We start from the raw sequence: 25,267 nt of genomic DNA, 5'->3' as shown, positions 1-25,267 counted from the left end.
CCTGATTGGATTGTTACAGTTCTGTATATACTGGCCTCTCAGTTGTGAAGCCCGCTGTCCAGTTGTGATGAAACAATCGTTAGAAGGAGCTATTGCTAGTTATCATGGATTTCATGGTTTCCATGGACTTTACCCACTGCTGTGTAATACCTATTTGTAGAGCGTGACATCTTTTAAATGACCATTTAATCTTACTATGCATCATACAAGTAGCTCCTCACTTGTATCGTGATATCGTATCGCGACCTGCATGCTGTGGTGAATTGTGTTGTGACATAGGGTAGCATTACACTCCTAGACCGCTTATCCAGTTATGCAGGAACTTGGTCAGGGCATTCCTTAGCACAGTTATTGAGCTTGGAACTGGAGTTGATTTTTGAGGTTTGGGCTCTTTTTTAATGATCCAACAGTGGAGTAGTGCCAACTGTGAACTCAATCCAAACCCTCCTTCACAGACACAAAGCAGGGCTGTGCCATACCCATAACTCACAGGGAGAACTCATCGCCTTGTAAAGCATTGTAGCAATCAGAAAAAAGGGATGTTTGGCAATACCACAGGGCTCTGCCATTTTGAGGGCTAGAAAAAGTCAATTTTCTGGAATGGTTATCATCATACATTTCACACACCTGCCTTGACTAGAGCTGGACACAGTTCATATGCAGCTGTACTCAGTCACGTGACTTTCCTGTATGTGGATTCATTGGTGGCGCTCCCTTCTCATCCCATTCCTTCAGTTTTAGGCAGACTCACACCTGGAATTGGGAATGAGGGAGTGTTTTTATGAGATTAGCGCTGCTCTGATAAGGGAACACAGAACTGACATTTTATTAGAGGCCCTTGACTTCTTCTGATGCAGGTAGCAATCCCTGTTCACTCCGTCGAACGAGTGAGAGAATGAAACCGACTGAATGAAACCTTGAAACGGTTGTTTCAGAGAGTAAGTCAAAGCTGGCTAAGTGCCTTGTAAAAAGCCTGAATAGCGCAAATAAAAGGGTTTAATCAAAACAGAATGTAAAAAATGTTTAGCTCACTGAAACTAAAAAAGCTGACTACACACTACCAGAGAAATTGAAAAAATAACTAAATATAAGACACAGGGGTCTGTTCAATTCATCTCAATACCTCCATCCTTAATGTATTGAAGGTTTATACTATACTGCCATCAGTTTTCTGAATCAGGCTGCTGAAGAAAAGCTCCCCAGATCAGGCATTACATTTCCCTTCTTCTGATCATCTGCTTCTTAACCCAGCCTCAGTATAACACACGTAGCTGCGCAACATCTCACAAGATCACAATCTCACATGAAATTAAACTATAAATCAACTCGCAAGAAAGAGATCAGAATTCTTGTAGGGGGTTGGACATAACATTATTCAGCAGGTTTCATTTGACTTCATGAAGTAAAATGAGTTAATTCTATAGGGTGATGCAAAACTTTTGGCCACAGCTGAGCTCTCGTCAGTGGTGCAGTCAGTAACATGTCTTGTCAAAGGCGCTGGGAAAATTACATGGCGTACTGCGGAGCTCAGTCAGCTGTATTTGCTTCAAAAGACACCAGTTAAACAGAAATGATGTCAATGATACGGGCTGTGAGGCAGTGTCGGGAGCCCTGTGAACAATTTCTTGTTTCAGCTGCTTTAAAAAAGTAACGGACAGCTGCATTTCTATCAATTTTTATGCACCTACATTACCCTTTTCAATATATATATATATATATATATATGTATACCCCAGGTTTGAGTGAGCATGGGGCTCTTTGTTCAGTGTGGTGTTCATGATCCTGATGTAAAGGGATTGATCCCGTTCCACCACGACCCTGGAGGACTGAGCCATTCTCTTTGTTCATGCACTTACTAACTAACTCATGTTTTTCTTTCCATGCACAGTCGATTTAAATCCTTCTCCGTACTGTACAGGCTTGCCTGGTGAAAGACTCTGGTAGCTGTCACGTGTAATACTGTAGACCATCACAGTTATAAACCCCTTGGGAATGCAATTGGGTTTGGTGAATTCATAAAGCTCACAGTGAGTCATGCAGTCAGGGGAGCAGCCTGGCTGTGCCAAGTTGTTGCTCTTCGCTGCAGATTACAGGGAGCGTTGCATTGGCTCTGGTGCGGTTGAGGGAGTCAAAATCATCAAGGACTGCTTCATCTCAACGCACTACACTGACCCCCTACTGCCCAGTGATCTGAAGCAGACACCTGTGAGGCTAACCTTTGACCGCTAGAGGATGGGAACTCTCTGACCTCCACTTCAGGGCTCCAGGGAGTAGAGGCATGGTCATGTGATCGAAGCACACCATGGCCTGGGTGAGGGAGCATCTTGTAACTGGACAATCAGACCCCCAATAAAATGTGCATTGATCAGTTTCCATTAGTACCGTTCAGCTGGTAGGAACCTGTGTGAATGACACAGGCCAGCGGTCCATCGGATAATAGAGGGGATTCAGTCTTACAGGATCGGATAGGACAGGTTATACTGTAGTTCATTTCTTACCTGTTAATTATCCTGTTCTTTGTAATCTCTGTCATTTTCCACAGATTTTGGTGTGTAATATATAACTCTTGAGAAATTTGAACAGCTAACAAAATAATTAAAACAATTTCATGCATTTTTATTCACTACAGTAGGTTTGGAATGTGTAGTTTTGAAAGAAACACATGTTATAGCAAACGTATATCCATTTTAAAACAATGGAAATTATTGTTAAAAGCATCTTACTGGCTGCAAGGCATGCCAGTCATTAGGGGAAGCAGCTGATTGGTTACTGACAGGAAAGGCGACACTAAGAGGGTGGGGACAATTTCACTCTCCAGATGAAATGACGCAGGAAGTGCAGGACGGCATCTGAAAGCATGGCTTGCAAACAAATACATTTATTTCAGTGTGGAACCAGATGTCAGGTTTTAAAATGAAAATACATCTTTGCTGGAACATGTGTTTCTTTCAAAACTGCACATTTGAGATGGTGATTAAAGGGCACAGAGGGTCAAACGTATGGGACTATTGTGTTAGCTACAGTCACGGAGTGGTATCATGGGACACTACCCCTTTAACTGACGGCCCTGTAGTTTGACTCTGGTGGTGGTTTCATTTTCATGCGGTTCACGGACACATGGATTGAGTCCGTTTCAATAGCTGGGGGGCGAGCGTTCTCATCTAGTCTTTCTTAGAAACTTTCTTTGCTCCAGACCATACGGATCCTTCACTAAGCACCTGATTTCTGTCTCCAACGCTGTATTAACTTCTCAAAGCTACAGCTCTGGCCAAAGGTTTTGCATCACCTAGAATTTTAATAGTAATTAAAGAAACTACAAAATGATTTTGCAAAAGACTACCGGAAGCCATAATAGTAGTGCAGTATTTCATATTAGTTTTTAAAATGAAACATTTTTCAATTTTTGCCAGTTTTATATGGAAAACTACAAAGTGTATGTAATTCAACATGACAAATGTAACATTATTCAGCAGGTTTAATTCGACTTTATGAAACAAAGTGAAAAAGTATTTGCAGTGAAACTGCTGTGTTGAGGGTAGTGCTGACCAGGGCTTTCAACACATTTGCTTTCCTTTGTTTAGCTCAAGCACCCTTATAAAAGTTTCCCATAGTAAAAGTACAGCAAAGTAGAATAAAGCAATCACAGAGAAAGCCTGGTAAACCACAGGCAAGCATTGTAAAGCACAGAGAGGTATGGTAAAACACAGGCAAGGATTTTAAAGCACCGAGAGGTCTGGTAAAGCATAGGCAAGCATTGTAAAGCACAGAGAAGTATGGTAAAACACTAAAGCACAGAGGTATGGTAAAGCATAGGGACGCATTGTAAAGCACAGATAGGTATGGTAAAGCATAGGGAAGCATTGTAAAGCACAGAGAGGTCTGATAAAGCATAGGGAAGCATTGTAAAGCACAGAGAGGTATGGTAAAGCATAGGGAAGAAATACACAGCCCAGACGAGGCGGTGCTTCCCTCGGCCTAGCAACCAGCCTTCAATACACAGCCCAGACGAGGCAGTGCTTCCCCCAGCCCAGCATCCAGCCTTCAATACACAGCCCAGACGAGGCAGTGCTTCCCCCAGCCCAGCAACCAGCCTTCAATACACAGCCCAGACGAGGCAGCGCTTCACCCAGCCCAGCAACCAGCCTTCAATACACAGCCCAGACGAGGCAGCGCTTCCCCCAGCCTAGCAACCAGCCTTCAATACTCAGCCCAGACGAGGCAGTGCTTCACCCAGCCCAGCAACCAGCCTTCAATACACAGCCCAGACGAGGCAGTGCTTCCCTCGGCCTAGCAACCAGCCTTCAATACACAGCCCAGACGAGGCAGTGCTTCACCCAGCCTAGCAACCAGCCTTCAATACACAGCCCAGACGAGGCAGTGCTTCCCTCGGCCTAGCAACCAGCCTTCAATACACAGCCCAGACGAGGCAGTGCTTCACCCAGCCCAGCAACCAGCCTTCAATACACAGCCCAGACGAGGCATTGCTTCACCCAGCCCAGCAACCAGCCTTCAATACACAGCCCAGACGAGGCAGTGCTTCCCTCGGCCTAGCAACCAGCCTTCAATACACAGCCCAGACGAGGCAGTGCTTCACCTTGGCCTAGCAACCAGCCTTCAATACACAGCCCAGACGAGGCAGTGCTTCCCCCAGCCCAGCAACCAGCCTTCAATACACAGCCCAGACGAGGCAGTGCTTCCCCCGGCCCAGCAACCAGCATTCAATACACAGCCCAGAAGAGGCAGCGCTTCTCTCGGCCTACCAACCAGCCTTCAGGACGTCTTCCACAATGTGCAATTAGCATCTTTCCATCTCAACTGAAAGTGCGTTAAGTGGAGAAGTCAGACACCAGAGTCTACAGCACTTCCCTACATAGGCTTTCCCTGATCAGAAACAGAAACAAATGGAAAATGACCTCATTTATAAAGTGGAAAAAAGTCATCTATTCCTGGAATACTTCTTGGATATTATTCAAGTATGCCACAAAGTTCTCAATCGGTATATATGTACCCAGCTCTCTAATGGAAGCCATGCCTGCACGTTGCCTGCTCTGGACCTGCAGGAGTTTCTACTCTGTGCCTATGTAAGGCAACAGAGGAAATGAAAGGGAGGCTGCAGGGATGTGGCACTGCAGTACTGTAGCAGAGTGCATGTGCAATAGGAAGCTGTGAAACGGGCTTGTAACCAGGAGGTCCCCGGTTCATATCCCAGCTCACTCACTGACTCACTGTGTGTGACCCTGAGCAAGTCACTTAACCTCCTTGTGCTTCATCTTTCGGGTTAGACGTTGTTGTAAGTGACTCTGCAGCAGATCACACACCCTAGTCTCTGTAAGTCGCCTTGGAGAAAGGCATCTGCTAAAATAAAATACAGTACAGTAGTCTGACAGAAAATGTATCAGATTATCTCATCAACTCCTCCCCAGAGCCATCAGTTAAATATTGGTCAAGAGAGAGTGTGAGTCATGGCAAAGCAATGTGGATTATTACTAACAAGAGGCAAAACTGTTACAAAGTCAAACGTAGGCAGATGCATTTGTCTTGCTCAGCTTTGGAGCGGAGAAGCCTATCGGATGGCTATGTGGAGTAAATCACACAGAAAAAAAGCCCAATAGCACTTTAAAAAAATGTTTGCCAGAGGAATTTGCGTGGTAATTTTGCATTTTTCTCATGCTTTTCCATGGGTTATACCAGAGTTATACTATTCATGTTTTTTATATGCTTTACCATGCTTTTAATGTGGTTTATTGGGGTCTGTGAGGGATAGGAAAACAAATGATAAAATAAATGAAAACAGCTTATTTTTAACAAACATGTATCCCAAAAATCAGGGGTGGCCAAAGTTGACTCATCCACTCCTGGTCTTTGTTCCAAGCCTGTTCGAAATTGTTTAATTGAACCAATTAAACCTCCACCCAGACGCTGATGTAGTTCATTGTATAATTGTTAAACCTGGAGTCGAACGGCCCTCCAGGATCGGGATCGGACACCCCTGCCTAAAAGGAAGAAATAAATAACGATAATATTGAAAACCATTTCTGGTAACAACACAAAATGCATTCACATAAATAACCACTGTTTCCAAGTGAGGGCTTTTCACCCTGTCACAGGTCCCCTTGAGCAAGACAATCAGTCCAAAGCAATCTTGGAGTGATGTCGAGGTGCAGTGAGTTTCTTTAGTGCTCATCGCTGAGGTTTATCAGGACCTGTCAGTGTTGTTCTGGCTCAGTAATTCCTTGTTTTCTTGATATCTCTCAAGCTGTTTCTTTTGCCAAGGTTTCAAAAGCTGCATCTTATGGAAGTTCCAGGCAGGAAGTGACATCAGAGTTAGGGCTGGGAATTTCAGATAAAAACATGTTTGAGTACCAGTGTAGTCTAAGGCTAGTCTTTTGAGAGGCAGAGTAAAAATAGTGTTGACGTCGCACTCATCGGTTTCCAAAACCGAAAGGATGGACGCGACAGCTTTGCTTCCGATAATCCTCTCGATTCTTTGGAGCTTTTTGTTACTAAAAAAACATTCCAGAATATTAAAGCACAGAGAAACCTGCTCACCCCAGCTGTGGAGTCAGTGTTAATGCCCACTCATCACTTGATTGGTCAGTGTTGTGAGGTAGTTCCACCTGTCCCGTTTTGGCCCGCTTTGAGGAAGGATCAGAAAAAAACAAGGGCAGGTCAGATTGGCAGCCAATGCGGATCGGCTGAGTGAACATGGAAACGCAGGATCAGAGGCAGCAGGGGTTTGAACCCGGGTTGAGTGGGGCATGGACATGAGGTACTAGAGTGGCCGAGTTCAGAGTACAGATTTGAGACTAGCAGTGTCTTGTAATTTGAGAAGTGTCTTACACAGGAGGGGGTATCCTGACCTACTTCTGTTGAAGCAGAAACAAAGGAACACGTCTCTGAGATCATGCGCACTGCAGGTAGAGGCTGGAGCTACCACACTCAGAGCTGGAATTTACATCAATAAAAACAACTTGAGCAGCAAAAAATGTATTGTAACCTTTTTAAAAACAGCGTGATTTATTTTGTAATGAAACCACAGTCATTCTCTTCAAAAACCTGTGCTAGTTTTTGGTTTGTTGCCTGAATTACTCCTACCAATTACTCCTACCAATATCAGGGTCTGCTATATATTATAAAGACATTTCAGAGGGCTGTATCACATCAATATCAGGGTCTGCTATATATTATAAAGACATTTCAGAGGGCTGTATCACATCAATATCAGGGTCTGCTATATATTATAAAGACATTTCAGAGAGCTGTATCACATCAATATCAGGGTCTGCTATATATTATAAAGACATTTCAGAGGGCTGTATCACATCAATATCAGGGTCTGCTATATATTATAAAGACATTTCAGAGGGCTGTATCACATCAATATCAGAATCTAGCAGTGGCGTCCCGTATTCTCTGCTGACCAGACAGTGCCAAGTAAACCGTCAGTCAAATGACATTACGTTGCCTCACTCACTTGCGTACAGTGTGCTTGCTTATACTATGAAACATATTACTCTAATTATTATTTGTTCATTTGTCTGACACCTTTATCCACGATGACTTACAGGGTTTACCAGAGGTTTTTTAAGAGTCTAGGGGATGTGATCAGCCAATAAGAGATCTGCATTTCCCCCGCATAAGTCTAAAACAACGACCAGACGCAAGAAAAAAAACAATTGAGGGTATTCTCCGTTTAGTTTAACCAATAGGCGAGTCGAAGAATATCCTTTTTTTTTTTTTTTTAGACAGGCGACCAATCAGGAGTGAGCAGAGGCGGTGCCATAAATCTCCCAGGGTATTCTCTGCCTCACTTGAAGGGCCTTCTTTAGCAACCAATGGGAAAGTCAAAGCTCTGATAGCTGACCAATCATTAGTGAGCAACCCCAAAACATGAATATTCCTTGGTTAGCACTAGGATAGCTGGATTTGCACGATATTATTTATAAACATACATTGATAAATACAAATACCTTTACAACATCTAATTATTTCGAATTTTATTTTACACTAAAATAAAAAAAAATGTGAGAAAACGGAGACATCATAGACGACTGCTACCCCAGTCCATTTTGTCACGGCACGCCACTGGAATCTAGTGCTATGTAATATAAAGACATTTCAGAGGGCTGTATCACATCAATATCAGGGTCTAGTGCTATGTATTATAAATACATTTCAGAGGGCTGTATCGCATCAGTATCAGGGTCTAGTGCTATATATTATAAAGACATTTCAGAGGGCTGTATCACATCAATATCAGGGTCTAGTGCTATGTAATATAAAGACATTTCAGAGGGCTGTATCGCATCAATATCAGGGTCTGCTATACTGTACAGAATGTTTGGAAAGTTCTGTTCTTAACACCCTGTGATGTGTTCTGGGATAATCAACACATTGTGAGTGCTGGTTTGTCTGTGCGGACCCTTGCCTTCGCTACGATTACAGTGGTTTTCACACGTTTTCTAGATGGGACCCCCTTGAAAGAGGCCTGCCATGACCCCCTTGTTAAAGAAAGAAACGGTTTACTAATACATGAGAGAAATATATGCTAGGAAAGGCATGGGTCATAAAGCATGTATATCGTGATGTTTTTGGTGGGACAGTTTTAAAGTGAATGTCCTTCCTGCCCTTTTTCTTAATGCATTCGTTCAAGTGTGTTAAATGAAGCTGCTTTGCAGAAGTGCAGCTCCTTTCTGGGGTGCAATATTATCAGAAGACTACCATGTACAGTACGACAAATGTTTGAGAAGCTAACAAAGCTGGCAGATAAAAGGGAAGGGGGTACAGACAAGTAACACCCGAAGTCTCCTATAATAAAAGCACAGCAAAGTGTAATAAAGCACAGTGAAAGCATGGTAAAGCACAGAGATGTCTGGTAAAGCATAGGGAAGTATTGTAAAGCACTGAGAGGTATGGTCAAACAAAGGGACGCATTGTAAAGCACAGAGATGTCTGGTAAAGCATAGGGAAGCATTGTAAAGCACAGAGAGGTATGGTTAAACATAGGGAAGCATTGTAAAGCACAGAGAGGTCTGGTAAAGCATAGGGAAGCATTGTAAAGCACAGAGAGGTGTGGTAAAGCATAGGGAAGCATTGTAAAGCACAGAGAGGTATGGTAAAGCATAGGGAAGCATTGTAAAGCACAGAGAGGTCTGGTAAAGCCTATTGAAAAAAACCTAGCAAACTAGGGTTTAGACTGTGGTAAATGCAGAGTATAACCATGGGAAAACTTCAAAAATACTGATGTAAACTTTATTAAGGGTGCTTCTTAATGAACACTCTAGAAGCATTTCATGAGAACCAAATTATACTGTTTTCCAAAAAACAGACTAACCTCAAAAAACCCCCAAAAAACAGCAGCATTATTAAACAATGCTTGAGTTAATGCTTTGTGAAAGCATGACGTGGCTCCATCTGCACATTGATAGCTCGGATACCCTCTGTTACAATGAACAGGCCCGGTTCTGTGGGAGGTCCGCACAGAGAGCCGGGAGCCACACAGCGCCATGCTACTGCATTTAATAAACTCAGAGCTGGCTTCCAGGAAAGAGAGGCTTTCTTCCCATATTTGGTAATGTGAGCTGAAGCCAGGGAGCTGTAGTCTTGATGTACAGGCATGTGCACTCTCCTTAAAGAGCTGGCGTTCTATTATTTGCAAACAGAGCTAGGACCAACTTAGTGGCTTTGATACCAGGCACAGGGCACAGATTTATCTATTCATCTGTTTGTGCGTTTGTGTGTTTAGTTTAAAGCTGTTTGGAGAGCAGTGGAGAGCCCCTTTTTTCTTTATCTATTTATCTGTTTGTGTGTTTGTGTGTTTAGTTTGAAGCTGTTTGGAGAGCAGTGGAGAGCCCCTTTTCTCTTTTTGCTTTACCTATTCATCTGTTTGTGTGTTTTTGTGTTTAGTTTGAAGCTGTTTGGAGAGCAGTGACAAGCCCCTTTTCTCTCTGACCCCGGGCTGTGTGGCTAATTGTTTCCAGGGCTGGGTGTTGCAGACAGGGTGAGGAGACTTTCAGTCACTGTGCTTCTGAGCTCTGGAGCCCCATCATGACTTCTACCTGGGGGTGTTTTTCCACTGTCCGAGCAAGAACCAGACTGGGAAACTCTGGCCTCACAACACCTCTGAATGTGGCTCGGAGCCGAGCAGGGAAGGGGCGGGTTCACGATTTTCGTTGTTACGTTGCAGCATCTAAGGCCGACCTATCTTGATCATCAGGTCCAAATTACCGCTCTCTCTGAGAAGCAAATGCAGCCCGTCATTGCATTTCAGTCTTCAGTAATGTATGAAGAACGAATATGGCGAAAAACACAAGCATAACCTCTGGATCCGCCATACTCCACTCAAACGCAGCGGCTCCTAATACAGCATCATCTACATGCTACTCAACACGGTCATTGTGTGTGACATCAGCGGAATGGCTTGGGCTCTGCAGTGGAAACACAATCAGGGTCCTCCTAAGCCCCGGCGCGGCTCGGTGGTACAGGGGGAATGAGGTATGAGTGGCCACACAGAAGCTCAAAACAGGGGGCTAAATGGCATAGTGGACTACCTCTGGAACTCACCACGTCCTGGAAGACCTGGGTTCAAATCCGGCAGCTCAAGGGGTCTCAACCTACCCAGTTGACATCAGTGTCCCATCACAAAACAACCATCACCGATTCTGCACAGCTGTTACACTGCTTGAGAGGGGTCCAGGACTGCATGGCAGGCTGGGGCGGGGGTGGGGGTCAGGTCAAGACTGTCTGCCTGACACTAGCCAGTGCCATGGTCACCTTTCATGAGTGCTAAAAAAAATTAGATCATTAACACGGAATGATTTACCGTTAACCTCATCTTTAGAGTCTGTAGAACAGCAGTAACTGGACATAATTTTATTACACCTTTCCCTAACCCCTATTTGATAGCTACTGTATAGTGCAGGGGTGTCCAAAGCTGGCTCTTCCACTCCTGGTCTTTGTTCCAACCCTGTTCTAAATAGTTTAATTGAACCAGACCCTGCAGTTCATTATCTCGTTTTACTTGTTAAACCTTGAGTAGAATGGCCCTCCAGGACCGGGCTTTGATAGCCCTGGTGTAGAGATATCATACCTCCAGAGCTTAGTCAGTATTATTTTCCTAAACCAATCCGAATTGGGTCCTTCGTTTGCACATATTTCCTGCAAACAGGAAGTAAATCTGAGCTTCTTACTGCACCCCGTGTGATCTCAAATCCTTACTGATGCCCTGTATCCTGTAGCCAGCTGTCCGAGAGAGTTCTGCTCGTCTAAGGGTTACTCGAAGGATTTATTTGAGGAGTCCTATGTTTTGGTAGTATGTGTGGGGTAGGTGCTCTGGGTTGAAAGGTCACGTCAAGCATCCTGTTTGAGATTTCCTTGCAGCTCCTCCATCGGCTGACTCTCCTGGATTGTGGGGCTGTGGGATCTGTTTTAAAACTCTCATTCCTCTGAACTTCCGACAGTCAACCCAGGATTCTGATAAAATACTACAGGACACAGAAAGACAAAGTGTTTGAAGGCATCTGCAGAAACCTGAACCAATTCATCAGTGGTAAAACTGTAAGGAACTAAGTATTGGATCAAAGCTTTTTACAGATCTGAGGAATTGACCAGGAACGGATCCCCAAACTAGCCATTCCTATCCTGGGTTTACCTCCAAAAAGAAGTGTTTGTTGCAACCCCTGAGGTTTCACTAATTAACCCACAACTTCCAACACTGAATCCTACATTTTGAGTTAAAAACTGTCAAAGTCAGGCAACTTCAAGTAGACAGATATTGCTTGAGCTGATCGCGTGAAAGTACAACCCTGCTCTACTTCTGTGCAAACGGCTGCAAAGGTCCACACGTTCAACAAGGGACGCTTCAAATCCACGTGCTGTAATTTCTAGCATGGAACATGCACTGTTTTAAAAATTCTAGGAGAGATTGTGCACGATATGTCCTATTTATTTTTGCTAGGTCAGCATACAAAAGGTTTTACAAGGGTTGTTACCTGGGCACACTGCACACAGGATCCACGTTCAATCCTGAACAATAACGGCATGCCATTTAGAGTTATTAAGAGGCAGGGCTGGAAATCAATTCTGAGCAGAAAGGGCTGAGAGATATTATTTAAAAAGCTGATTCGTTGAACCTCCTTGTCTGGGAATGTGACCGAGTGTCTGGGAATGCAAGTCCCTTTCTTCTCAATCGGAGAGAAGAGCACAACAGTTGCTTCCTCATTATTTCCTCCCCTGTAGACACCGCAGGCACCTCTGCCAACTGCTCCACTCTCCTTCACACTCCTGATCATATCATCTTTTCCCCTGAACCCCAGGAGCTGCTCTGTAAATTCACAGGGTTGAACTCCAAAGGAAGTCCCGTCAGTTGTTTTGTCTGTCGTTGATCCAATACGACACACCAGGAGAGCTGGTTTAGTATTTTTCCTTTCATTTATTTCAAGGAATAAGGCTTTCTTGTAAGACAGCTGGAGCAGTGGTCCTGCAGACAAGCTTTGCTTTTTCATTCTTTCAGCAGGCCCTTCAGCAGATGTTTTTGAGATTGTGTTCGGAGCAGAGCCGCGCTTGGCAGAGGTCCCACAATGAAATGAAATGGAGCCCTGGCTTCTTGTGTGCTGTCTCCCGGTACACATTCCCCCAGCTTTACACAGTATAGATTCAGAAAGACTTTGAGACAAAAGAAATTACCAGAGTTATAGATTTTATTTTATTTTAAGACAAATTAGGTAATTAGACATGCTATATAAAGTAAAGTATTAGTATTGTATTAGACTGAGTGTGAAATAGAGGCTGGCAGTTTTCACTAGCCTCTCATTCAAGCCTTTCTCCTCTGGAGACCTGGGTTCAATGGAGATTTCCACTAAAAACTACATTTCCCAGAACCCCATGTCTTCAGTTACTAGGCAACCGTAGATTAGAAAAAACCCATCCAACAAAACATCCAATCTCTGGTTAGCCCTGTTACCTTTATAGCCAATCAGAGAAAGAATGAATAGAATCTCAAAGCTACTCAGTCGTCGTCAGTGGTTATGGCCATGTAGTTGAAGTTGAACACTCAAGTGAGAAAGGAACAAAACTGGACTTGTACCCCCTGTAGTGAAAAAAGGTGCCTCTCGGGTTTAAATCCAATCACAAGTGAAATGGGTTTGGAGGCTCAGGCTATCCCCCAGACAGAGGATGTCGGTGTAATCCACTGAAAAGCATATGTGTCTTACGAAACTCATAGTAAAACCAGGAATGGATCAAACCGCTATGCAATGGGAGCCATCCCTGTAATATCTCTGTATACTCTTACCGGTATCCTGTCCATGACAGACACGACGGTCTCTCTTGAACACCATAACAAACGCAGCCCCCTGCCTCAGTCGTTGGAATGCTAATGTGGAACTTTTCCCATCTAAGCAGAGTGCTGCTATTGCTAACAGAGCAACTGGCCCTCTGCCAAGGAACATAGCACAGCTCCAGGAACAACAGCCATCAGTCATGTACATTATCAGCTAGCTGGCCCGCAGCGCTCACCACATCATCTCAGTCAGAGCACTGCAGGAAACAGAACCCTCTTTGTGGAGCTGGTACCATAATTATTACCATGCAAACGGAGCAGCACGGTAATGAGGGAGGTTTAGCTTAAGGAGAGTTTGCAGGCTTGAGAATGTAGGGCAAGGCTTTCTCACAACATTCCTCTTCAGACCTGAGGCCACAGAGAAAGAAATCTGACTCTGGTTTATTTAATGGGGAACCGCATTGCTGTGGCGCGTTACAAAGTAATGACGGTTCGTTATTTTTTATTATTTATTATTTATTTAGCAGACTTACAGAGACTAGGGTGTCTGAACTATGCATCAGCTGCAGAGTCACTTACAACCACGTCTCACCCGAAAGACGGAGCACAAGGAGGTTAAGTGACTTGCTCAGGGTCACACAATGAGTCAGTGGTTCAGGTGGGATTTGAACCGAGGACCTCCTTGTTACAAGCCCTTTTCTTTAACCACTGGACCACACAGCCACCTTATGCGAACAAGACAGTTGCATTATTGCACAGTAGCAATACCATTATCACTGTTATACAGCGCTACAACTTTTTAAAATTATTTATTTATCTAACTTTATTTGTCTGAAATTATCATTGTAATTCCATTGTAGTTCATGGCTCAAGTGTGTGTGTGTGTGTGTGTGTGCGCGCGTGCGTGCGTGCGTGCGTGTGTGTGTATATATAAGACACAGAAACTATTTAACTAGATAAATTGAAGTTCTATTTCTGTAAATGTACTTCGCGTTTCAAATGTAATTATGTGGGGGCTGGTCGGTTTGTGTGTGATCATTTCAGATTGTTGTTTTATAGATTTTAGTGCCAAGCTTTATTACTACAGTGTTGTTAACTGGTTATTTTGCCTTCGTTAAAAACAAACTGTGCTGCAGGTGACTGCGTGTCTGGATGGGGCTGAGCTTTCGAATCACTGCCTGAGAGATTGACACATTCTTTTGGTTATTAATATTTCACAGGAATCCAGCAGCGTGGTGCGCTCACGATATCCTAACCAGCTAGTCCTCATTTTAATTGAACAAACAAAAACATCATTCAGCTGTAATACAACTCGGTGTGCATATTCTTCAGCCTGTGGTCTAGCTTGGTGTGCATTCTGTGTCTTGGGTGTTTGTCCTGAACTCCTGAACCCTAATTTTGAGCAGGTTCCAGTTCCTAGTCCGGAATGCATTTGTAACCCATGTCTTGTCTGCTTAACCCTAGATATCCCTGCTGTGTAAGAGTGCCGGCAGCTGCAGTGAGTGATCGACAGGACTGGAGAGCTGTGAGTTTGATTAGGTGAGTACAGAGAGAAAGACCAGGGAAAAAAAATACTACAAATAATCATTTCTACGTACTCCAGTGCTCAACGCCTTCGCTGGACACCTGAGAGTCTTAATTTAATGAATTTAAAGTTCTAGTTAATACCTGCAGTCCTTAACTCATCTACAAGGTGTGATTAGTGATTGTGAATAGGTCAGCGCCTCGGCCCATTTGTTACCGGCGGGGAGAGAGACTCAGACAGAGAATTGCTTACTGCTCACTTTTAATAAACAAAACACAAGAAAAAGGCACAGCAACCAAAACAAACAGTTTAAACAAAACTGTCCCGGCTGGGCAGAGCCTTCACTAAACTTTACAGAGACAAAAATAAAATAGCACAAACACTCACTCACATACTCACTCACTCACTCACTCAATTTTAATGGCTTCTCTCCATACTCCTCTCCCCTAACGTGGAGAAGCTGAGCCTTATTTACCATGTGGCTGAGGGCTTGATTGATCATTCATCATGCAATCAACACCCCCTCCCCCATCCACACGCTCACATTGAGTTGGCAGGGATGAGTTTTAACCCCATCCCTGCCAAACTTAAATAAATACAAAAACCACATTTCTTTAACCCAACCACCAGTACATATGTATTTACAGGGCAGCCTCAACCTTGCCACAGTGCTCAAGAGAGAGTAGATGTGTATTGTATTGCATTGTATGTTTTGGTGACTACCTGAGGGCATACAGCTCGAAATAATTTGAGAAGTCCCACATTGTGATAAAATGTCATTAGCAATGGGGAAGGAGTTTTTAACATGGCTTCATAATTGCATTCTCGTTTTGGCTTTAACTGTGGAAAAATCCACTGTTATCTTTGAAACATTCTTCTTGTGAGACAGAGTGAGCTTATTCTTCAAGATTTCGCAAGGGCACGCGATCCTTGCTTCCAAATGTCAGAGCTGATTGTGGTCAATCATCACTTAAAAACAAACGGAGCGCAGGCTGCAGTTAACTGTCAATCAAATGCAACGTCCCAGAGCTGCAGAATACCCGCGCTTCAAACAAGCTGTGTTTCGGAATTCATTTACAATGCAAAAGTGAAAATAATATACACTAAGTGATTTTTTTTTTTTAAATAGACTTGTGGAGTAAGCAGTTGTGCTTATTCGTCAGTATCAGTAGCTCATAACATTGAAAATGGTAAACACTTTCGTTTAGGGATCTGTGATAAGTGGTTGTACACACATACATGATATTGTATATAATCCTAAAATCAGTGTCACAAAGAAATACTTGTAGTTTTTCTGCTGAAATAGGATTTATTAAACATATGCCGTGGTGTAACTTTGGTTTTAGAAGTGTGTGTTTGTGTTTGGGGAGGTGGGGGGTGGTTCGGAGGCAGTAGCCAGGGCATAGAGCAGTAACATTCAAAATAAACGTGTATTTCTTTCAGATTGGCACCTTTGCGCAAGCTGTATTTATGTAATTCTAAATGAATATTTTTTCACAGAATAAAAAATGAAATCCTTCGATTTGGCTACAAACGTCTGCGTCCTGTTTTGAGGACTTTCAAGTGAGATGCGCCCGTAATCAGAGCTGTGACACTCTGTCACACTCTGCATAGTAACTCATTGGGCACCAGACCCAAACTTTCATCCGATTTGATACCATCTGTGTGAACTGCTCTATTCTGGCGTTGACACTTTTGGCTCCAGATTCTTTCCCAAACACAGAGCTCATTACTCCTGTCAATGTCTCTTAATACCTTTTAATAAAAAGGTCCCTGGCTCTTTGATGTAGTCGTGAACTGAATAAACAGAGATTTAAACTGAACTACTTAAAGCTGAAGTGTTAAGCCGAGGGAACATGAAGCCTGTGGCTTGGAACTTGGTTTCAGGAGACAAGGTTTCAGGCCACTGCACGGCACACCAGGGAAGACTTGGGGTTTGATACAGCAACCTGAAACTAGGTCTCCCGGTCTCCTGGAACCAGGTTTCAAGCCACTGTTCCTGAAAAAGTGACTTTATGTTCCCTCGGCTTTAGATTCTGTTTAATTTCCTAAACTTTTAAATTTTAAGATTAAACACGTTTTAAACTTTTAAACTAGTTGGTAACCACTTCAGTACCGTATAACAATAAACACACAAACAGAGTTCCAAATAATTGACTACAATATTGATAAATGCATATTGACGAATAGTATAAACACTAAGGCAACATCGGCATTTAACATGCATATTTCTGAGAACGTTAAACTTTTAGACAAAGTTCTGAAAATGATCACAGTTACCGTTTTTACCGTGACTTAGCTGGGCAGTTAACTTTGTATTTAACTTGTGTAACTGAGGGAGGGCTGTGCTTGAACCAGCGACCCTGCGCATCGCAACTGAGCGTATCCACTACAATGCAAAAGAGCCAGCTCGTCTTCAAGCAGAGTTTTAGAGCTTATAACCTCATCTCACCTCACCGACAGGGGACAGAATACCGTAACGGCAGTGTATCACACAGCACTGCCCGGTACGCTTGGCAGCTAAATAAAAAAAGCGAATCAATAGGATTGCGTACAGGGGTTCCTAAGGGTTCAGTAACCAGAGAAAGATGACGGCCAGGCCAAAAGATCTATCACCGGGCTGCCTTCAAACATAAAGAAGACCGGGAGTCATTTTCGGAATGCAATCTGACCCTAATCCAGTCACATATGAAACATGACTGGGAGATACCAGCTGCTTCCTGAGACAGTGCAACAGTTCACAGAACTGGAATACCTGCAGCGTCTCTTTAATGAAGCTTGGAGACCCGGGCTTACGATAGCATCGCATGACACAGCACACATATCCCAGCCTGCCCTGGGGCTCTGTCTGCAGGGGTTACATGACACAGCACACATATCCCAGCCTGCCCTGGGGCTCTGTCTGCAGCGGTTACATGACACAGCACACATATCCAGCCTGCCCTGGGACTCTGTCTGCAGGGGTTACATGACACAGCACACATATCCCAGCCTGCCCTGGGGCTCTGTCTGCAGGGGTTACATGACACAGCACACATAGCCCAGCCTGCCCTGGGGCTCTGTCTGCAGGGGTTACATGACACAGCACACATAGCCCAGCCTGCCCTGGGGCTCTGTCTGCAGGGGTTACATGACACAGCACACATATCCCAGCCTGCCCTGGGGCTCTGTTTGCAGGGTCACTCCAGCACCTGCCTGTCTCTTCAACACTGTCGCTGAGAAGGGAGCATGTTGCCTCTTGCGCTCACATCTTTCTTCCATTCTTCTCTAAAAGAACAGTTTGTACAAAGAGCAGCTGGGCCCATGGCCAGTTTCTCTTACTGTAATTATGCTTAATGGAGAACGTCCTGTTAATTAAATCCCAGAAATCAGGAGGGCCGCAGTTGTTTTTTGTTTGTTTTGTTTTTTGCAGATTATGTATACATAAATATGAAAGCTGAGCAAAAACATTTGTTTTGGCAATATTTTGCCGTTTCCACACGTGCATTTATAATAATTTCGTATTTGGCGTGTAAGTAGCGGATGCTGAACAAACATTGGGCTGCATGAGAGCATGCCTGCTGCAGTTCTGTGTGGCGTTGTCTCAGGAGCATTGCCCTGAGCATTGTACACTGTTTAGTATACTTTACCTGGTATAACTACAGCACCTGAATGTATAACACTTTCTTTAACTGTGCTTTTGACAGAATGGAAATAGTGATGCTATCTTTAGTTTGTTTCTTTGCAAAAGCCCATCCATAACTAAGTGATAACGGACCTACTGTATCTCCTGCTTAATGAGAAAGACTTCTAGTCGAAACATTTGTAAAATCATGTTATGATTTTTTGCATAGCGTGATGCACATCTTATCTTGAGATTAGCATATCGTTACAGTCCTACATATATCCCACTGTTTTAATTCTGCAGTGGCAGTGAATTAGTTTGGGGTTTCATTGCACTTGCAGGAAGGTTGCTTGCTACAATATTGTGCATGGGTTTGAAGAGAGGAATGATTAGTATATCTATACAGGGATACCTGGATATTCAGTCAGCAAGCAAGGGGTCTGGGTGTGGTCTTGTTGGAGTTCAGAGTCAAGCATACATGCAGCAGCGTGCACAATGATTACAACACCCCATTGCTTCTGCAGTTTGGATTTTTTGTGAATATGGAATCAAACTACTGGAACTGAAAATCTTGGAAAGTGATCAAAATAGGCAAATTTAATCGGCCACACATGCAATTCATTTAAAACAGTAAGAGAACAGGAACACAGAGCCACACATGGTAAAATGCAGGAGACTTTTTAGAAGTTGTTTGAGGTGCCTGATTAACACTAGAACCGCCGGATTTTTGAACTACTTAGAACCGCCACGTGGGTCACTTTGACCCATACATTTTTAAACTGCTTCGTTATGAAAATGAAAGACATACTATCGTATACAACTGAAAAGTTTTATTCATGAACATCATAGCTAACATTTGCATCGCAGAAACACTGTATTTAAATGGAAAATTAAACATAAAGGCTTTATTTTAAAAATGAGCGCATATACAGCACGACTACAAACAGAAAAAATATAATAAAATATACATTTCAAAAGAAACGGGTATGTACATATACCCGTGTACAGGTGTAAACAGATACATGTACACACAAAACTATAAAACCAAAATCATTGTTTCTAATACTACATAAAAAGAAAATATAACACTACTTCTGGTATGACGGCTGCATTGTACTCTATGGAGGAGCGTACGTGTCTGCCAGCTGACTGTGCTTGCATCCAGGAGCTGTGTTGTAAACACAGAGCAGTTCCATTGAACACTATTGTGTAAACACATGTAAACTGGTACATACAAACCTGTAAAACCGAAATGTTTGGTTTTTTCTAATAGTAATATAAAAAAAGAATATACTGTATAACATACGTTTCATATTAGGCACATAAGTTGTTATCCTACCTGTCATTTCAGTTTGCTGTATGCATCTGAGTGCAGCTTGCCGTATTCCAATCAAAATGACTACTTTCAAGATTAAATATTTCCTTCTGATATATTCCCAGCTGCATTTGTGGAACAAAACGAAGGATTGTTGTCTCCAGGTACATTGAAAAGTAAGCACCTAGGCTTTCACTGAGTTTGAATCTTGACAAATCCACAATCATAGCAATCTCAGTCTCGTAATCAGTCTACAAACAAAGAAAGGCTTGAAATAAAATAAAAAAGACGTGTGCTAGGAGGAGGGTGTGTGTCTTGTTTGCTGCATTTACAAAAAAAAAGACTATCTTACGTTATATATTAAAAACAAGACATGTATTGTAATGCATGGGTCATATTGACCCACGTGGTGGTTCAAGGTAGAACTATTTATAATTTTTGCAATTCTGGCTATCAAATGCCGTCTGGCTATTTAATTCATATATTTAGGAAAAGTCAAAAACGGACACACACATACGATTTACAACGGAAGAGTAATTAACATTTTAAGTGCAAAATGGGTCAAACTGACCCGCATGGCGGTTCTAGTGTTAAAGCACAAATTGCTCAAAAATTTTCACACAGGAGTGCCTATTGTTTCTATAGCACTGATTACTGAGTGGAAATTGAAATTCTTACACCCAGAGGTTTTCATTCATGTAGGAACACTACTGGACAGTAGTGCTGATAGAAACAGTGGAAACTGAATTTCAGTACAAAACATAACAGACTAGACAAGGCAGTATGGATTACTGTACAATCAGCATTCTGAATGAATCAATAATCTGAGCCATGTCTGGATCCAGTGGGGCTGGGATAGCGATATGATACAAACAGTTTACTATAGTTTGCCATATTTTTGTTTATATGCTTTACCATACCGCGCTACACTGTCATTTGCAATGCTTGCCTATGCTTTACCATGCTTTCACTGTGCTTTATTACACTTTGCTGTGCTGTTACTGTGGGAAGCTTGTATAAGGGAGGGGTTGCATTATTGCTTATTTCCCATGGTATTAATTTTAGAGAACTTGTAAAATGTTTTGTTCCAAGCAGAAAAAGAATTGTTACAAAACAATACCCATAGATAGCAGTGTGAAAAATCCCACAGGACCCTTACTGTAATCTGAAATCCCACAGAACCAGTATTATAATCAAATTGAAATCTCACAGAACCCTTATTATACTCTTAGTGAAAAACACAGACAAGACAACACTACTGCATTATATATATTTTACACTTGATTCACTGGCCTTTGCCCTAGTCTTTTGAGGTATCCCTGTCCATAAATTAGCTCACAGATAAGATTAGCTTAGATCAGTGGAGAGGCTGACCGTAGGGAAGCCATGGGCAGGGGGGCAGGATAGCTGTTCCTCCCCCGTTAGACGAAGCCAAAAAGCAGGTGGGGGCTGGGGAAGAGGAGGTGAACTCTGACGCACAGTGGGGATTGGATTGAGGTACGATATAAATCCTTTTCTTGCAGATCATTGGACTTGTTGTTTATTGAAGGACGAATAAGATACTAGCTATTCGACTGATGATTTGATCTGGTATTGGAAGCTTCTACAATAAGCTTGATGTTTACGTGCTTTGCTTAATGGATGTAAATACTATTAAACGTTCTTAAATGTTTAAACTTCATCAAACATATGCATGTCAAATCGGATGTAGTGTTTATACACCAGGATATGTGCAGCGCAAGGTTGTATATTCAGTTGGGGAAGCATGTTGGCGTTGCACTGTGCGCTGAAGCTCATAGGTGAACTGAATCCTGTGCAACTCCAATATGCTTCCCCACAATCAGCCATGAGGAGGTCTTTCAGAAGGTATTTTGTTTTGCAGTAACCTTTTACATTGTTTCTTTAATTACGGTGTATTTACACAGTAGTTACTTAGTAAATACATGTGTACTTACAATGATATTATGCATAGTTACAGTACTTAATGTGGACATTTATTTGCATGATATAACCCTAACCCTAACTCTAACCCTAACCCTTTTCTAATACAATTGCGTATGTATATATATCATGTAAAAAGATGTACATGTTAGCTACATTGTAACTATGTATAATGACACACTGCAATTAGAGACTCTTAATGTAAAGTGATACCTTTTTAGTTTTTGCTGGAATAGTTAGTAATCATGACATCTTCCCAGCTGAATCCTCTGTCTGCTTACCTTTTGTTTCACCAGCTCCAAAACAGCTTATCCCCTTTTGTTTTTAAAGATCGGAATAAAGCAAAGAGGGTTGTAGTTTATTATGAGAAAAAACAGACTTTGCATTCAAATTCAAGACCAGGTTCCTACTGCTATCACGTCAAATGTCTTCTGGGTTTTATGAGCCATGCATTTTAAAAGCAGACGTTGTGTAATTTAACGGTATCTTTCAAATCAAGCCAGATTTTTTTTTTCTGTTCACTGTTGTGTTATATTATTTTATCTTATTAAACTTGGGCTAGGTCAACACTTAAAAAAAAAAAAAAAAAAAATTAATAACAGCGAAACAGGAATGTTGATGTGATTGCATACAGTATGTTAGCTAATTCTTCAAATATTTGATAATTTTGTTTAGTTTGGATGCAGTTCAGGTTTAAAAATAACTGGAATGCAACATTTGTCAGAAACATAAATCCTAATAAAATTCCCCAGACCTACAGCGTTCCTTGATCTCGTTGAGGTTTATACTGAAAGATACAGTAAATGATTAGTGTCTATTTATTACAGTACATTCTTAAATAGTTTTCCTTCTGTGCCATCAATCAGAATGCAATTACACTGCGAGACACAGACATGCTTCCTTGAAAACTTGCAGCAGTAGGAGGTTATACAGTAAATTATCATTCGTAATTATTATTATTATTATTATTATTATTATTATTATTATTATTATTATTAATAATAATAATAATAATAATAATAATAATAATAATAATAATAATAATAATAATGTGTCATTTAGCAGACACTTTTATCCAAAGCAGCTTACAGAGGCAAGGGAATATGAACAGGACTAATATTGGATACAGTTTTGGGTTGTTAATGTTGCGAAAGATAACTTGGGCTGGTCCCGCATTAAATATTTGTGAGTTCACATGACCCTTATGTTTATTTTATCTGTATTCCCAAACAAGCTATTCTTGTGGGGGGAAGAACAAAGTAACTTCATAAAAGCACAGTACAAAAGTTCACTGACTAGCGTCCCTTGGCGAGATGTACAATGATGGACACATCTGTGGTGATAACAAAAAAAAGAGAAGAAAAAAATGCCATCGTCCGTCTCTGATGTCTTGGGAGTCTCTTCCCCTTAGAAAAGCTCCCCACAGTAAAAGCATGGCTAAGCATTGTAAAGCACAGAGAGGTATGGTAAAACATACAAAAAAACGTACATAAAAAACACATGGCTTATTAGGACTGTACTGTACATTTTTACAGTTTTTGGATATTTTTTTTTCCAATTGTGTTGAAACCTGGTTATGACATTCTTTAGCACAAGTTATTTAGGGCAGTGTAGTCTGGGATTATACAGAGATGTGTGTCTGTCGTTCGGTCAGTCTGTCTACATGTGGTGTATGCTTGCTGTCATGGTGATCTGCTTTTTCAGGATGTTAACTAACTCACTGAGTGTTCAATGGATTTTAATTTCTATTTGCGTGGGAAGATTCCTGGAAGCAGTTCAGATCAAATGAAGATTACCCTGGACATGAGAACTTGGGACAGTCTATTCTGTACACACGTGGGGTGTGTAGAGTTTGACTACCTTCTCAAAATGTTATATAAAGCAACAGTCTAAACACAGTACTTGTCCAGGTTAACCCCTTATAAAGGTTTGCCACTGTATTTTTCCCATGCTTTTCCAAGGGTTATACTGTGCATTTACCAGAGTGTACCCTGGTTTGCCTTGTTTATTAATATGCTTTACCATAACTTGCTGTTCTTTACAATGCTTACACGTGCTTTGTCATGCTTTCACTGTGCTTTGTTACACTCTGCTGTGCTTTCACTGTGGGAAGCTTTTCTAAGGGACTTGCCTGTTGGTAGAAGTGGATGTGATGACAGTGTGACAGTGTGAAGCGATCGCTGTGAGTTTTCTCAGTGCGCTGATGAAAAAGCCCTCCCTCGGAAGCAGTGAGAGGACATGGTCCAGTGACTCTGAGACAGTGATAATAACTAGCCAAGACGAGGCTGCACAAACCTCCTGTAGCATTGAGATTTATTAACACAGTGCGCGTGCGAAGGCCCAGCGTGAGAAAGATATGTCATGATCTATGTATCCAAAAATCTGTGCGTGCGAACAATTGAGCACTGACTATACGGGTCGGGCTACTGAATCATCAAATAATATACTTCAATAATGGTAGTTTTGAAACCAAAGTCTAGTTGCAGGGCTAGTGTGAGTGTCTAACCCTGTCTCTGATCCCTTTTTCAGTGTCTTTTATAGAAGATCTTTTGGTTCTTTGTACTGGTATTTTCACATTTTCATTCTAGATGTGTAGGTATTTCATATTGCTACAGAATGTCCTGACCAAGTTTCACCTCAATAGTGTCAGCAGTAGTTTTGTGTAAGCATGTTATTATGTGTGTACAGGCAGACTGGCGGCGTCACTATCTCCACATCGATGGGGACGTTCATTCCTAAAGAGACCAAAACCTGGTGTGCATCTCCAAAAATAAGTCTGATCTGCCTGTGTCTCCTGTAAACGGTTATTTGGGATAATAATTCTGCAGAGGGTCTGACTTCTGCAGAGGAGGTGATCCCAAGGCCTGAGAGAGCGGAAGGGAGGCGGGAGCAGTAATCCAGCAGATAAGAATAGGGAGGGGCTGCCATTCATTCCCAGGCCTGTCACACCTGGGTGGTCTTCACAAAGATTAAGAAGAAGAAAAGAAAGCTTGGGTGTAAGTGTAGCTACCCGTACGGCTTCATTTAAAAGACTGTGCAGCAGGTATTTACAAAGAAATCAGCATCGGACAGCGTCATTATATAAAAACAAGTGGTTCTCCCACAGGACATACTGAAACTTTGTGCCCAGCGGGGAAATGATTGCTTAGTTTACGAGTCAGAAGTTTTCTGAATAAAATGCGTTTTAATATGGGGCTGTTGGCATTCTTTTGGCGTGTTCTCCTCGCATCCCAGAACATCTTTCAGAAGTCTGGCATTTCGTACGGTATTAAAGGCAGTAGACCCTCCCTAATCTGAACCCAGGACCTGATCATTGTACCTAGAAATGAAAAAGCGGAGAGATTCTGTTACAATCAAAATGTGAAAGATTGATAAGCCGGGTTGGAGAATGACATCAGGTTTCGTGTTTTGTACATTAACCCTTTCAGTCCTGCCTTATCATAGCACCATATGTTAACACATGCCGTTGGAAACTCACGGGACCCCTTGGTAATGTATATAAACCTATATAAACAATATTATTTTGTCCTGTTCTCTTGTGTACTCAATAAAATAATTCAGGGCTTGAAAGGGTTAAAACCTTGATTATCCGAACATCTCTGT

At 42.2% G+C, this 25,267-nt stretch overlaps 1 protein-coding gene across 4 annotated transcripts in view; it reads left to right on the top strand.

The window, feature by feature from the left end:
- The window catches only part of LOC117415328 (non-muscle caldesmon-like), a 61,652-nt gene that overhangs the window by 7,418 nt on the left and 28,967 nt on the right, over positions 1-25,267 (top strand). For all 4 annotated transcript variants that reach the window (XR_009329149.1, XM_059026890.1, XM_059026888.1 and 1 more), the window contains exon 2: positions 14,744-14,818. The gene's annotated coding sequence lies outside the window, so the exon portion shown is untranslated. The remainder of the gene's footprint in view (positions 1-14,743; positions 14,819-25,267) is intronic.

Source organism: Acipenser ruthenus, chromosome 7 (genome assembly GCF_902713425.1).
Source record: "Acipenser ruthenus chromosome 7, fAciRut3.2 maternal haplotype, whole genome shotgun sequence".
Classification (NCBI taxonomy): domain Eukaryota; kingdom Metazoa; phylum Chordata; class Actinopteri; order Acipenseriformes; family Acipenseridae; genus Acipenser; species Acipenser ruthenus.
The sequence above is the reverse complement of the archived record's forward strand: the minus strand, read 5'-3'. Positions and strand labels throughout refer to the sequence as shown.